Here is a 14036-nt window from a genome sequence, read left to right on the forward strand (position 1 = left end):
CCATGATGAACCAACAAATAAACTATAGCATTTCTTTCCAGATAAAGTAGAAACTACCGTAAGTGATTTGTGGAAGTCAAGGATATGCAGAAAAATGATGATTCGACAAGTCTACGAGCCATCCGTTCCTCAACATGACTCCAGAGTCTAGTGCGGCAATTTGGATGCGCATTGTCCTTACTTTTGTGCTTAAGCGAACTCAGGAAGCCCTGTTTATGTGAATAATTTTTGTCATCAGTTTATGTTAACAATGTATGCTAAAACGTGTTTCTCTTTTTGGTTTGTTACATGTATTCGAGGAAGTTTCCAACAAGGTATTCCTGTGGGGCTACTCTCGTATCAGCGTTTGACAGTGAGAGGCATTTCATCTGATAGTGCCGGAGGTTATTATCTATCTCATAGTGCCGGAGGTTATTATCTGCGACAATATCGCTCCACCATTGTTAAAATTCCATGAATTTATTGTTAAAGAATTGTATCACAAAAAATGTTGTAAAATGTAAAGAATTCTAGTCAGACTTCCAGACTGGACAGCTGTTTACATTTATGATTATATGTTGTATTGTGAAAAATAAAACATCCAGTTCATCGCTAAAATACTGTTGTCCTCGAGATCTTTGTTTGACTAAGGTAGTGAAGAATTGTTTTTCTGAACACTGACTTTGCTAAAGTGTCTACAATAACTTCAAGGTGTAAGGCAGTATTGAGATGCACTGTGAGACAGAGGCCTACTGAAACTGCTGGAGACATTTACCGTAATGAAACAGTGTTTTCCCGAAGTTGAAGCAGATTGTATTTTCTCATGAATTTGATCCTGGAACAGTTATGTGGGAAAGTGCCTTAATAGCAGTGATTTCATTAATTTCAGAAAGGAAGAAAATATCAAATCAGAAGTTTTAAAAATGCCTTGTGGTAAATAATAGAAGGCGCTTGAGGTCAAGTTTGATCTACGTAGTCACTAATTGTCGATCTCTCATTAGCTACATACAAGAACTTTCGTTTTGCTAGATTTTAAGTATTGCAGCAAATCAGAATGGACTTTCAAAACTAATGAAAGGCATAAATCGCTGTTTAATCAAGTTACAGTGACTAAATAGATACGATAAATGGTGTTAGAACATTGTGATTTAATCCCTACGCTATAGCGCATTTAAACAACATCGCTGATATCCATAATTTTTCTAATCGGACGGTGCATTGTTTCACGTAACAGTTATATAGCTATGGATTTACAGCGACGCATTATAAGCCACAATTTGAACCTCCCCTTCTCTCTAGGACAGAAAAACGATCCTGCCAAGTCTAATCAACCCAGTCTGGAGTAAAATTATCAGCTAAATTTATTTCCAAGCAAGGATGAAAACTTCGAGTGGGGCTTCGTCCCACTACGATACACAAGGTCAACATTGTAAGCAGAGGAGTATATTTTGAAAGAAGACAGCATCTTAGCGTCGTAATGCAGAATTTAACGGGGCCGGGTACATTAAGACCGTTATTCGTTCCACATGGTTGGTATAGAAGCACATAATCCCAGAATGTTTATGCCAAAAATCATGGTATTAATATCTTCTACCAGTGCGATGTAAGATTGTACTCTGGACCAATGCTACTGCGCAGGTTATGTTTCTATGTTGAAGGGTATTTACGACAATGAAGCAGATATAGAACATAAGCTGAAAATGTCAGTTATACTTGTAGATATCTTTCGAAATACATACAGAAGAATACACAGAAAACATACAATTACGAAATTCTATTGGACAATATCAGTGAACAATTCCTAACAGGGGAGAAAGGAAGAAAGCAAATATCAAGCAGCAGGAAAGAAATTATAAGGGTAGGTTATAGGTTTGACCAAAAGAGAAAAACTTTGATAGAAAGAAATACAGTAGTAGCTGAACATTCTGGAAACAGTACTGAAGAAGTGTAATGAAATGTTACACAAATGAATGCTCCATTACCATCCACAAGACAGAAGAAAATTTCACGGACCAAACGGAAGATGGAACAGAGAGATGAAGAAATCAAATTGCAAGGGATTTTTAATCTACTGCTAGAAGATAGACGAGTTAATACTGATTGAGGACTATTTTGCAGCAGGCCGGGGTGGCCGAGCGGTTCTAGCCGCTACAGTCTGGAACCGTGCTGCTGCTACGGTCGCAGGTTCGAATCCTGCCTCGGTCATACGTGTGTGTGATGTGTTTAGGTTAGTTAGGTTTAAGTAGTTCTAAGTTCTAGGGGACTTATGACCTCAGATGTTAAGCCCCATAGCGCTCAGAGTCATTTGAATTTGAACTATATTGCACCACTTGCAGTTGGGTGTCTCTACACCACAGGGATGATTTCGTAATTTGTGTTGCAGGACTATAAAGAGACTCTTTGGGAAATGGCATGCAGACCACTGCATGACAAACTGCAAAAGAAACCTGTTAATACCCGCGATAAATTGAAGACAGTTGATTCTTTCATCTGATCAACGCTTCAATATAAATAAAATTACAATTTACTTAAAGGAAAACTCCCAATCGCATCTCCCTCGGATTTTATGGTAGAAGCTCCAAGTGGACAGCCCGTAAATTCCTGAACGCAGATGAAGACTGGAAAGAGGAAGTAGGCGTGCTGAAACGTGACAAAAAGCGAGATAGAAACAATGAACGGTCAAAGGGCAGGAAGTGAAAATACAGAGCAAACTGACCAAGTAACGGCGTCGTGGTAAAGTGATCACGGTGTTAAACTGCCACGCATGCGGGCCGTGTTCTACGCTCCCTCAAGCCGTTTTCTTCTGCTACTCGTTGTATTCAAATTTGTGTTTGCAGCAGCGAGACGTAAGGAAGGGACCTATAATGACAGTTGATTCTCCACAACAACTGGACTAACAATCTAAAGAAAGTGGCTTTCGAATGGGAAAAGCACACGTTTGATGACAAGTCCACCGAATCGTCAACCGGGAAAAAACGTCTACTGTGTCATACAAGGCATTAATGACAATACGCGTGTCATATGATAGGAATCTCTTATCGACGCACCTAATTTGTACCCCTGCCCGTTTTAGGTTTTCGTATGAATGTGAGTGTGGTCGCTCCCAAGGAAATGATGAAAACATAACGCACTCAAACGTCAAAGAGACTGGTATAGACATGCGTATTGAAATACAGAGATTTGTAAACAGGCAGAATATGGCGCTGCGGTCTGCAAGGCCCACGTAAGACAAGTATCTGGCGATGTTGTTAGATCGGCTGCTGCTGCTATAATGGCAGGTTATCCTGATTTAACTGAGTTTGAACGTGATGCTATAGTCACCGCATGAGCGATGGGAAAGAGCATCTCCGAAGTAGCGATGAAGTTGGGATTTTTCCGTACGACCATTACACGAATGTACCGTGAATCTCAGGAATGAGGTATAACATCAGATCGCGACATCGCTGCGGCCGGCAAAAGATCCTGCAAGAACGAGACCAAAAACGACTGAAGAGGATCGTGCAACTAACACTATTGATGACAAACAGCTGGACCTATCCAGAGTGACCTTAAGTTGAATGACCACATAAAACAGATAGTGGGAAGAAGCAGACACCAGACTCAGATCCATCGGAAGAATATTAACGAAATGTAACTCATCCACGAAAGAAGTGGCTTATAAGGCGCTTGTTCACCAGATTCTTGAGTATTGTTAATCAATCTGGGCTCCCTATCAGGTAGGACTGGTTTGGGGTTGGGGTTGTTTGTGGGGAGACCAAACTGCGAGGTCATCGGTCTCATCGGATCAGGGAAGGACGGGCAAGGAAGTTGGCCATGCTCTTTCAGAGGAACCATCCCGGCATTTGCCTGGAGCGATTTAGGAAAATCACGGAAAACCTAAATCAGGATGGCCGGACGCGGGGTCGAACCGTCGTCCTCCCGAATGCCACTCCAGTGTGTTAACCACTGCCCCACCTCGCTCTGTATAAGGAAGGATTGATAGAGGAGATAGAGAAGATCCAACGAAGGGCGACGCGTTTCGTCACGGGTTCGTTTGGCAGGCGAGAGAGCGTTGCGTAGATGCTAAAGAAGCTCCACTGGCAGACGTTAGAAGAGAGGCGATGCGTATCACGGAGATATTTAACATCGAAATTTTGGGACAGCACTTTTCAGGTGGAGTCAGACAACATATTACTTCCCCCCACATACGTCTTGCGTATTGACGACTACGAGAAAATTCGAGAAATTAGAGCCAATACAGAGGCTTATCCACAATCATTCTTCCCACGCACTATTCGAGAGTGCAGCAGGATTGGAAGGATCAGATAGTCGTACCGAAGGTACTTTCGGTACCCTCCGCCACACACCATTAGGTAGCTTGTAGAGTATGATTTAGAGGTAGATGAACGTGACACAAGTGCAACCCTTCCACCAATTGCTGCAGCTTTCAATGCTGAGCCGTCAACAAGTGTCAGCGTGAGAACAATTCAACGAAACATCATCGATATTGGCTTTCGGATCCGAAGGCCCGTTCTTGTACCCTTGATGACTGCACGACACTAAGCTTTACGTCTCTCCTGGGCTTCTCAACACCGACATTTGACAATTGATGACTGGAAGCAACATGCCTTGTCGGACAAGTCTCTTTTCAAATTGTATCGAGCGGATGGACGTTTACGGGTAAGGAGACTACCCCATGAATCCGTAGATCCTGCATGTCATGCAGTTAGACTCCTGATATTCCTAGATACTACTCTGACATGTAACACGAACGTAAGCATGCAGTCTAATCACGTGCATCCATTCATGTCCATTGTGCATTCCGACGGACTTGACCGATTCCAGCAGGTCAACCCACAGTTCCAGAATTGCTACAGAGTGGGGCCAGAAACACTCTTCTGAGTTTAAACACTTCCTCTGGGCACCAGACTCCCCAGCCATGAACATAATTGAGCACATCTGAGACGCTGTTCAAAAGAGATCTCCACTCCCTCGTACTCTTACGATTTTATGGTGAGCCCTGCAGGATTCTTGGTGTCAGTTCCTTCCAGTACTACTTCAGACATTAGTCGAGCCCATGTCACGTCGTGTTGCGGCGGTTCTGCCTGCTCGCGAGGGCCCTACACGGTATTAGGCGGGTGTACCTATTTCTTTGGCTCTTCCGTGTAGTTTTTCACATTGGGTGCAACATCTGAATCTGGCCGGAGTGGCCGAGCGGTTCTAGGCGCTTCAGTCTGGAACCGCCATCGCTACGGTCGCAGGTTCGAATCCTGCCTCGGGCATGGATGTGTGTGATGTCCTTAGGTTAGTTAGGTTTAAGTAGTTCTACGTTTTAAGGACTGATGACCTCAGAAGTTAAGTCCCATAGTGCTCAGAGCCATTTCGTTTATTTATTTATTTATTTATTTATTTATTTGCAACATCTGAACGCAATCGTTTCACAATGACGCAGTGTCTCTGTGCTCAGTCAGAACGTGTATTTCAATTATTTTTGAAGTGGCGCCTCGTTTTTGAAGTTTTGACTCATGAATTCCTTTGTTGTAACATGGTTGAGCCACGTTTATTTCTTATTTTCCTTTCTGTGAAATTTCTATGTGGCATCTCGCCTGCTGTCACTATTTATCACGTTTCCTTGCGACGTTAACACATTCTTACCACATGACTCATATCCTGTAATCAAAGTATAGTATGACAACTGCCAGTTCCAGAAAGAGAACAAGCATTTCAATTAACGGACGGACAATTCATTACGGCATGAGAGATTTCAGAACGCGATGCCGTGGCTGTCAATCTTCGCTCAATGTAGCACTGGTTATGCCTGGGCCATTCACTGTTTCTATTTTGCTTTTTTTTTTTGCACAGTTCAGAACACCTTCTTCCTGTTTACGTGCTTGATCTGTGTTCAGCTTTTGGGGGGCTATCCACTGGGCCTTCTTACCAGTAAATCTGAGGGGTTGCGATGGAAAGTTTCCCTTGCTAGAGTAGTCTGCAGGATTTGAGAAAGTTACAGTACGCCCAAGCTTTTGTGCGTGACTCTCCCTTCTTTCCGGAAAACTACTGATGTGATCGCAGCTTTGTGTGAGCGAAAGCTCCAGGACGATAAAAGTTTCCTTGACTCGAAAACATACTTGGAAAAGAAATTTAATAACCAGTTGCAAAGAAAAATTTAGATTGAATATATAGTAAATTAAAAATTAATTGGCCCTTACGACGTAGGATTAACTTTCAGAGGTACAACTATATAGCTTCATATAGCTAAATGTAGCACAGTTACGGAGAATCAGCATGTGATACATTAATTCTCTATGAAGAAATTAGACGCATATCTTTAAATAGTAGAGGGAAAGAGAGAGAGAGAGTAACGACTCTTCCAACATGTGGGGGCGACAGAAAGTACGTCTGAAAATAAACTGAAGAAGTAACTCTCGTAAGGCGAGTCGGGAGTGAAGAGCGGAGAAAGTAATATAAATTTAGGACTCATTATTATACCCACGGCTCTGAAATGATGAGAACAAACTTGTTCAGGGAACTTAAATTTTAGGAAGCGCCTACAATGATGAGAAGGTGAAATTAAGTAGATATGGCTGCTATATGCAGAAAGCTATAGACTAAATTAGAGTGGCACCAAACAACCTGATTAGCGAGAGCACCGGCTATTGACCTGAAAGGCTGTTAATGCAGAGACATTCCACCATCATATGGATTCGCAGGCGCATTGTGAATGAGAACCTACATAAACAATAGTGAGCAATCAAGTTAATAGCACAGAGCACTCAGTGCTAAGTACAGCTGAGGGCAGAGCAATATATCTCTCGCACTTCGAATGTAGACAGTGGAGGACAGCTACACAAACACAGCTAAATCCCATTTTTAACTACATTGCTCTGCAAAACATAAGGACGAAATAGATAAAATAATGTAACGTATTAAGTATTCAGTGAAAATGAAACGAAGTGTGAGATGGTATTGCCTGAGTTCTCCCTGTTGTGTACAGAAAATAGGATATCACGTGGCATGAGGACAGATTCACCATAGCGCTAAATGGCGCTGGCCTTGCTACATGAGGCAGTTAAAAAGCCAGTGTGTGTCAATCACGAAGCTGTTAGTAGGGGGCTACAGGGGTGCTGCCCCACGTTCCGTTGTTGCCAGATGTATCCAATATGGCGGCGACGACGTCATGCGCTGTTGCCAAGTCTACACAACGCCATCTTGGATGACGTCATTAACTCTGATACACTCCTACAGTCCAACAGGCCTCTGCATTTGGAGGACTGCTACCATTAACATGGGAATGCCAATCAGTACCACCACAGACTTTGTATACACAGACACATTCTAGAAATTCCCTCAAATATATCTTCTATCATTATACCTACAATTAAATCTTATGATCACAGTCTCAAGTGAACGGTATTCGGCAATGACCGAAGTATTGGAAATACACTCTGATAACCACTGTGGCTCAGGAAATACCTGTACCTTCCTTACCACTAGATATACTCTTCCCTTCGCTATCACAGTACTCCAAGTCAAATCCATACCCTTCCTAAAACAGCACATAGACATTTCCTTTACATAAACACATATACTTTATAAACGTGATGCTCAAATGTGAACATACCACACACCCAGCACTAATACTAAGTATAATATTACCTCATCAATAACTGCATGCATATGACACCAAATAATAGTGACCCAAAATCAATGATGGGTGTGCATGTCTCTTACGTTCTTCCTGCGAATCATACAAGTGTGTCATAGACATAATCGAGCAGATGTTAAAGAAAAATTTCCGATCACAACAACTACTGCATGTTACTCCCACAAGCGCTCTTTCTTCCACAAGTGCACCCAAGTATCCATGTTAAAACGTATAACCACTTTACGAATCAAGGTACTACAATACCTCTGAATGAGGTGGTGTTTTCTGGACAAATACCATGACAGTGAGCGTAGAAATGTGTGTATTAACAGCCAACAATGTAACCTCGCGATAAACTCAATGAGCTTTGAAAGTCATTCGGCTAAGGAAAGTGGTATGCAAGCACTATTTGCGACTCCATCACACCACACCCAACTATATAATTCATTAGTTTTTGCAACACATTCTGTCTCGAGACCATATCAGACATTCCGCGATATATCTGCTGAGTTATAGGCGATGACAGACAGTAGTAGTAGATGATGTGCTGATGGAGGTCCTACGAAGAAAAATATAGACTAACTTCTCAGAACTCTAACCTTACGCTAGGTATTAGAAATTACGTCCATTCAAACACATACTTGCATAGGCTCACACCCACAAGTCAATCATATTTCACGCTCTCTCATATCTCTAAACGAGTCATCTTCCTCGAACCTGTCTGCTACACTAAAATTACAACCTCGTTTTAATCGAACCCTGCACATCTTGCAGTCGCACCCATTTCTACAGCTTTCCCCAAGTGGTAGTTCCAATTTAAGTCAAAGAAAGATATATCCAACACTTTGTGCAACCTGTGTAGACACAGATCCAGCTGAGTTATTGCAACAGGACCGTGTTTTGAGCATTCAGTGTAAATGCACGCAATGTGGTACATATCCAAACTACATAGAAGTACTACAGTTCCCCAACATGATATCTTCATTATTCAATAGTCACCCCAAAATAGAAAAATTAGGAATTATAAAAGCTCATTCTATTTCCAAGCCACCTATATGTCGAAGCGGGCACAATGACGTATAGCTATGGTGAGCCTCCAGTGCGAAGAAAGATATTTCACAGTACTTGCCCAGAATAGCGTAGCGTGCAGCCATCCAGGCACTCCTAATGGTTCACCATGTCCAACACCTCAAACTGCAGCTGCCTATGTGGACATGATCGTATTAAGTATACAAAACTTCAGAGACCCCCTTAAACTTTCATCACCTCTACTCTAAGCGAATTATCGTATGAGACACTCCCTCTGGTCCTCATTCAAACACTGTTTTCTAACATGATTTTATACATTGCCAAACATTTAGTTTTCTGCCACGACCTCGAGGTCTGTGTCAGATTCTAAACTGCCATTAAGACGCTCTGCTCCACGACCTCTCACAGAAAACTGGACATCACACAGTTTAAATCATATTCATACAGTGGGTATCATAACACTGAATAATTTTTAAATAAAACACACTTACAACTTCAGGAAACTAGAAGAGTTTGGCAGTGTTGAGGAGAGTTTCCAAACTAACGTCCGAAAGTGATTGATGACCTCTACATTTAAAATCATATGTCACAGTGATGGAATAGATGATGGCTCCACACTCCATTTCGAGTTATTCCTAATTTTGCACTCATGTATGCACATCCACGCATTGGTTACCACATAATGATTGAGTGACATCACTTGTTTGAGTTGGGGAAGAAGTTCTGTGGATGGGTGACAAATCCTGGGGGTTGCTAGCAGCTGAAAAGAGATCGCATACATGAGTGCAAAATTAGGAAAGTGAGGTATGTGCGGTTGAATGTGTGCGTCAACATGCTCTGTGCTATTCTGCCTTCAATGCTAAAGACAAGTGGAGCCAGGAGATGCCTTGAATATGAGACTGGCGTGAACACGCTTTGGAATGCTATGACAGTATAACTGTACAGAGGCATGCAACATTTCACCAGTGTTTAATGATGCTGGCTTGGGGACTGTGATGGACCGTGTGGGACCTGAGCTGCGGCTGCCTCACTTCGAGGGGGTTGTGGTGCGCATGGCCCTAAATGGAGGTATGCGGGTGCTTTGACAGCTGATGGCCATGTCAACTGTATGTGTGATCATTTCATCATTGGAGTCTAGTGGATAGGAATTTCTCGGGTGCCGCCACCTCATGCTTGGGGAAGCCGAGCAGGGGCCTGTGCGTGGTTGGACATCTGACTGATGCGTCACTTATCGCCACCTCCTGTGTACCCTACTGCACAGAGGGTGGTGGACTGTGCTTGCGCACGTTGATTGCATTATATCGCAAGTGGCTCTGTAGTCCATGCTATGTGCTATTTGGATAGTTTACAAGTACTAAGTGTGTCTACACATCAGTGTGATGAATTATTTAATAGCAGTTTGCTATTGTGTACTGAAACTACGAGTTGGTTGCGTGTCTGTGGGCTGTGCAACATGGCCCCAGGCACATCAGGGTGGATCTTTTGTATCGGTGTGATAGATTTACTCTATTGTTAAATAAGCTGTTTCAAAATAAATAGAGTGCAGTCAGTCCTTACTCTCCCCAGCAGCCCAGAGTAGGCTGAGTCGTCTTGCCGCCATTTTCCCCCTCCAGGCCACCATCTTGGGTTACATCACATGAGGGAAGACAGAATCATCTGGTGGCAGTGCTGTGAACGAGGTCAGATGGACTCTAGATCTAGTGGTGGAGAGGCTGCCTGCAAAATACAGACTTGTACCCAGAGTCGTTTTCCTGCCATTTCCCCCCACCATCTTGGATTACATCAGATGATGGATGACAGCACCCTCTAGTGGCAGCATTGTGCACTACGTCAGTTGGAGTCTAGATCTCAAGGTGGAGACACTATATGCTGACATCTTGAATAATGGTACTTGCGTCATCACCTGACATCACGGTATCACCCTCTGGCAGTGGCGATATTTACCAAGTCAGTTGCAGTGTGGATCTCATGGTGAGCACACTGGGAGCCGCCATCTTGGATTACATCACAGATGGGAGCGCCCTCTAGTGGTGGCGATATGTACTAGGTCAGGTGGAGTCCTGACCTCGTGGTGAACACACTTGCATGAAATTGGTTAAATAAAAATGGCTTATGTCCAAGTCCTTTTTTCCTCCACGAATCCTTAGGAGGAAGTGGCGGTCGGGTGACTGAGGTTATTACAAGTGTCCTTTCTTTTGCGCCATTTTCTTAGCTTAGTAGAGATATGCGAATTGCCCTTTGTTTACCACCAAAATTTAAACTTGGTGTCAGTTCGTAGGAAGAGGTGGCGTTCGGGTGACTTAGTTTAGTGAAGGTAGGCCAAGTGACCTATCTTCCCACGATTTTCTTTGTTCAGTAGGGATAACAGCAGTGTGATGCATTATCCTGTTGGAATTCAAACTTGGCGCCAGTTCGTAGGAGCAGGTGGTGGTCAGATGACTTAGGTTAATACAAGTGACCTATCTTCCTGCAGTTTTCTTAGGTTGGTATCAAAACACCAAGTCACCTTTGGTTATAGCAAAAATTCAAACTTGGCGCTAGTTTTTAGGAGGAAGTGGCGGTTGGATAACTTAGGTTAGTGGAGGTACGCCAAGTGAGCTATCTTCCCGCGATTTTCTTTGATTAGTAGAGATAACTGTAGTGTGATACATTATCCTGTTTTAATTAGAACTTCTTGTTATTTTGGTGGGGGGGGGGGGGCAGAGGGGATGTTGCACTTTCCAAGCACGCTGTTTGTCACGCATCAATATAGTTACGTTACACCCAGCCAGAAGCTACAATTCGGAGTCCTCTGAGGCACAGAGTTGTAGCTTGCTTCAGTGATACAGAAGACAAGTCAGAGTAATATGCATGACATGTAATATCTGAAATGATATTGAGAATAGCCAAAAAAATTCGGAGGCTTTACTTTTCAACACTCTCTCGTATGTCTTTTCCACATCTCTTCATCAACCAACAAATCGTTTTCTATCAAACTTGGTATACATACCAAAATCTGTCTTGAAAGAGCCACAGTTGGGGTAAGACCATCTACCCCTCAAAGGGGTAGAGGTGAGGGTGTAAATGCAGCGCAGCTCGCGACGCGCATATAGCCGCAGTATTTTCATTCATAATTTGAGAATGAGAGCCCTTAAAGCTGTGCAACAATTTTACACATAATCTCAAACCCTTAGGAAACATTTCCTCGCTCTAATTCCCTCACAAAATCATAGAATGAAAAAAGTTTATCGCTTGGTTCATTTTCGCTGTTCATGCAGCGAAACTATCGCATAAGTCATACCCCATTAATTCCCTTCTTATTTGTTAATAATTCTATAGGCAACACATTATGCAGACACTATTCACAAATACCACTGAAAATACCTGCAAAAATGTGTCAATGCATGACACACGTTTCACAATGTTGAACTGCGTGAAAACGAAACTGCAGGGCGTAATTCTCTAGCTCTACAGATGAAATATGTCTACATATATATATGAAAAACGTTGATTACATGTGAAATATATGTATCTATGCAGACAATGCTATGGGTAAACAAGTTCTTCCTAAGCCCTTGGATTGGATTCAACCGACCTTGGCACACATATTACTTTTAATCTGTCCACCTCCAGTAGCTGAGTGGTCTGTGCGACAGAATGTCAATCCTATGGGCCCGGATACGATTCCCGGCTGGCTCGCAGATTTTTTCCACTCAGGGACTGGGTGTTGTGTTGTCCTGATCATAATCATTTCATCCCCCTCGACGCGCAAGTCGCCGGAGTGGCGTCAAATCGGAAGACTTGTACCCGGCGAACGGTCTACCCAATGGGAGGCCCTGGTTGTACGACATTTAGATTTTTTACTTATAATCTAGAAATAAATGGTGTGGGGGGGGGGGGGGGGGGAAGAACGAGGAACCTCGTACAGAGGGGCGGGGGGTGATAACGTGGATGGAGATGGTGGGAGGGAGAGATATACAGATCAATGGCAGAAAAGAGGAGCTGGTCACAGAAATGGGGGAAGAAAAGGTGGGTAGAGAAAGAGAAGGGGAAATGGATAGAGATAGGGGAGGAGAAGAAGAAGACCCACAGTGGAAGGGAAGAGGAGGAGATGGGCAGAGATAGCTGCAGGAGGAGATGGAGAGAGGGAGGACGAGATGGAGACAAAGAGAGGGAGGGAGAGCATATGGACAGAGGAAGAAGGTGTATATAGATGTAGGGGGAGGGGCCTATAGACAGAGGGGGAAGAGCATATGCACGGAGGGGAGTAGGAGCATATTGACGGAAGGGAAAGAGCAAACGGACAGAGCAGATAGAGGAGGCTGGATCATATGGACAGGGAGAAGGTGAGTAGCACATGGACAGACAGCGGGCAGAAAGAGATGGACAGAGGGAAGGGGGAAGGAGATGGACAGCAAGGGCTAAAATGTGATGTACTAATACATCTGATATATATATATATACGTACCCAGGCAACTCTGGGTACTCAGTTAGTAACTGTTAAAGCTTTGTTACGATACAATTAATTCTGACAGTATCTACAAATAATCTCAAAAGATGGCGGTGGATTGTAAAAATTATTTAACGATAAACCACTGCGGGCAGTGTTATTACAAAATTCGTGTAGCATGTATCTGAGCTTTGTCTCATATGAGTGACAAGTTCCTTTGCCTCCATTACATAGAGTCTTATGGTTAATTAATTTTAGTTTCCACACGTTAATCAGTACGTGAGCGTTTGAAATGCGTATTCTGGAAACGACCGCCACAAGTTCCAGATTAAATAGAGACATGTGTCACGAGCTGCTTGCAGAGATACGATTTCATACACACGTTCCACATAGTATTGGCTTCACTTGCACGAATTATCCGATTAATATAACAATGACTGGAATAAAACGAAGCAACAAATCATGAAGTAATAAATCACGTTCAACTGACAGCGTAAGCAGCAAAAATGCGCGTTATATACGGTTCTGTGTTCAGGCAACCTACTCACCCGCAAAAGTAAAGTCACACACACACACACACACACACACACACATATATATATATATATTATTATTCACGTTTGGGCCCTACTGGACCACGCGAAGTACAATCACGGGGCATTCAGTTATTTTCTTTTAGACTTTCTCTCTGCCCAAATTGTTTTCATTCTCTCGGAATGAGCTCTTTTCCTTTCATCAGACCATGTGGTTCCAGTTTTCTTTGGTTTTTCAGCTTGACCAACTACCCAGTCATGAATTGGAGAAATTAGTAAATTCTTTAAATTGAAATGAATGGTTGTTAAAAGTTATTTTTTATGAGATAGATTATTATTAGGACATTTTTAAAACATTTACATGTGACTTGAGATAACATTACCACATATGCGCGAGGCTACTTTTTACCTTATACAATAATACTCAGGCTCCGGCATCGCT

Source organism: Schistocerca americana, chromosome 7, assembly GCF_021461395.2.
Source record: "Schistocerca americana isolate TAMUIC-IGC-003095 chromosome 7, iqSchAmer2.1, whole genome shotgun sequence".
In the NCBI taxonomy this organism is placed as follows: Eukaryota; Metazoa; Arthropoda; class Insecta; order Orthoptera; family Acrididae; genus Schistocerca; species Schistocerca americana.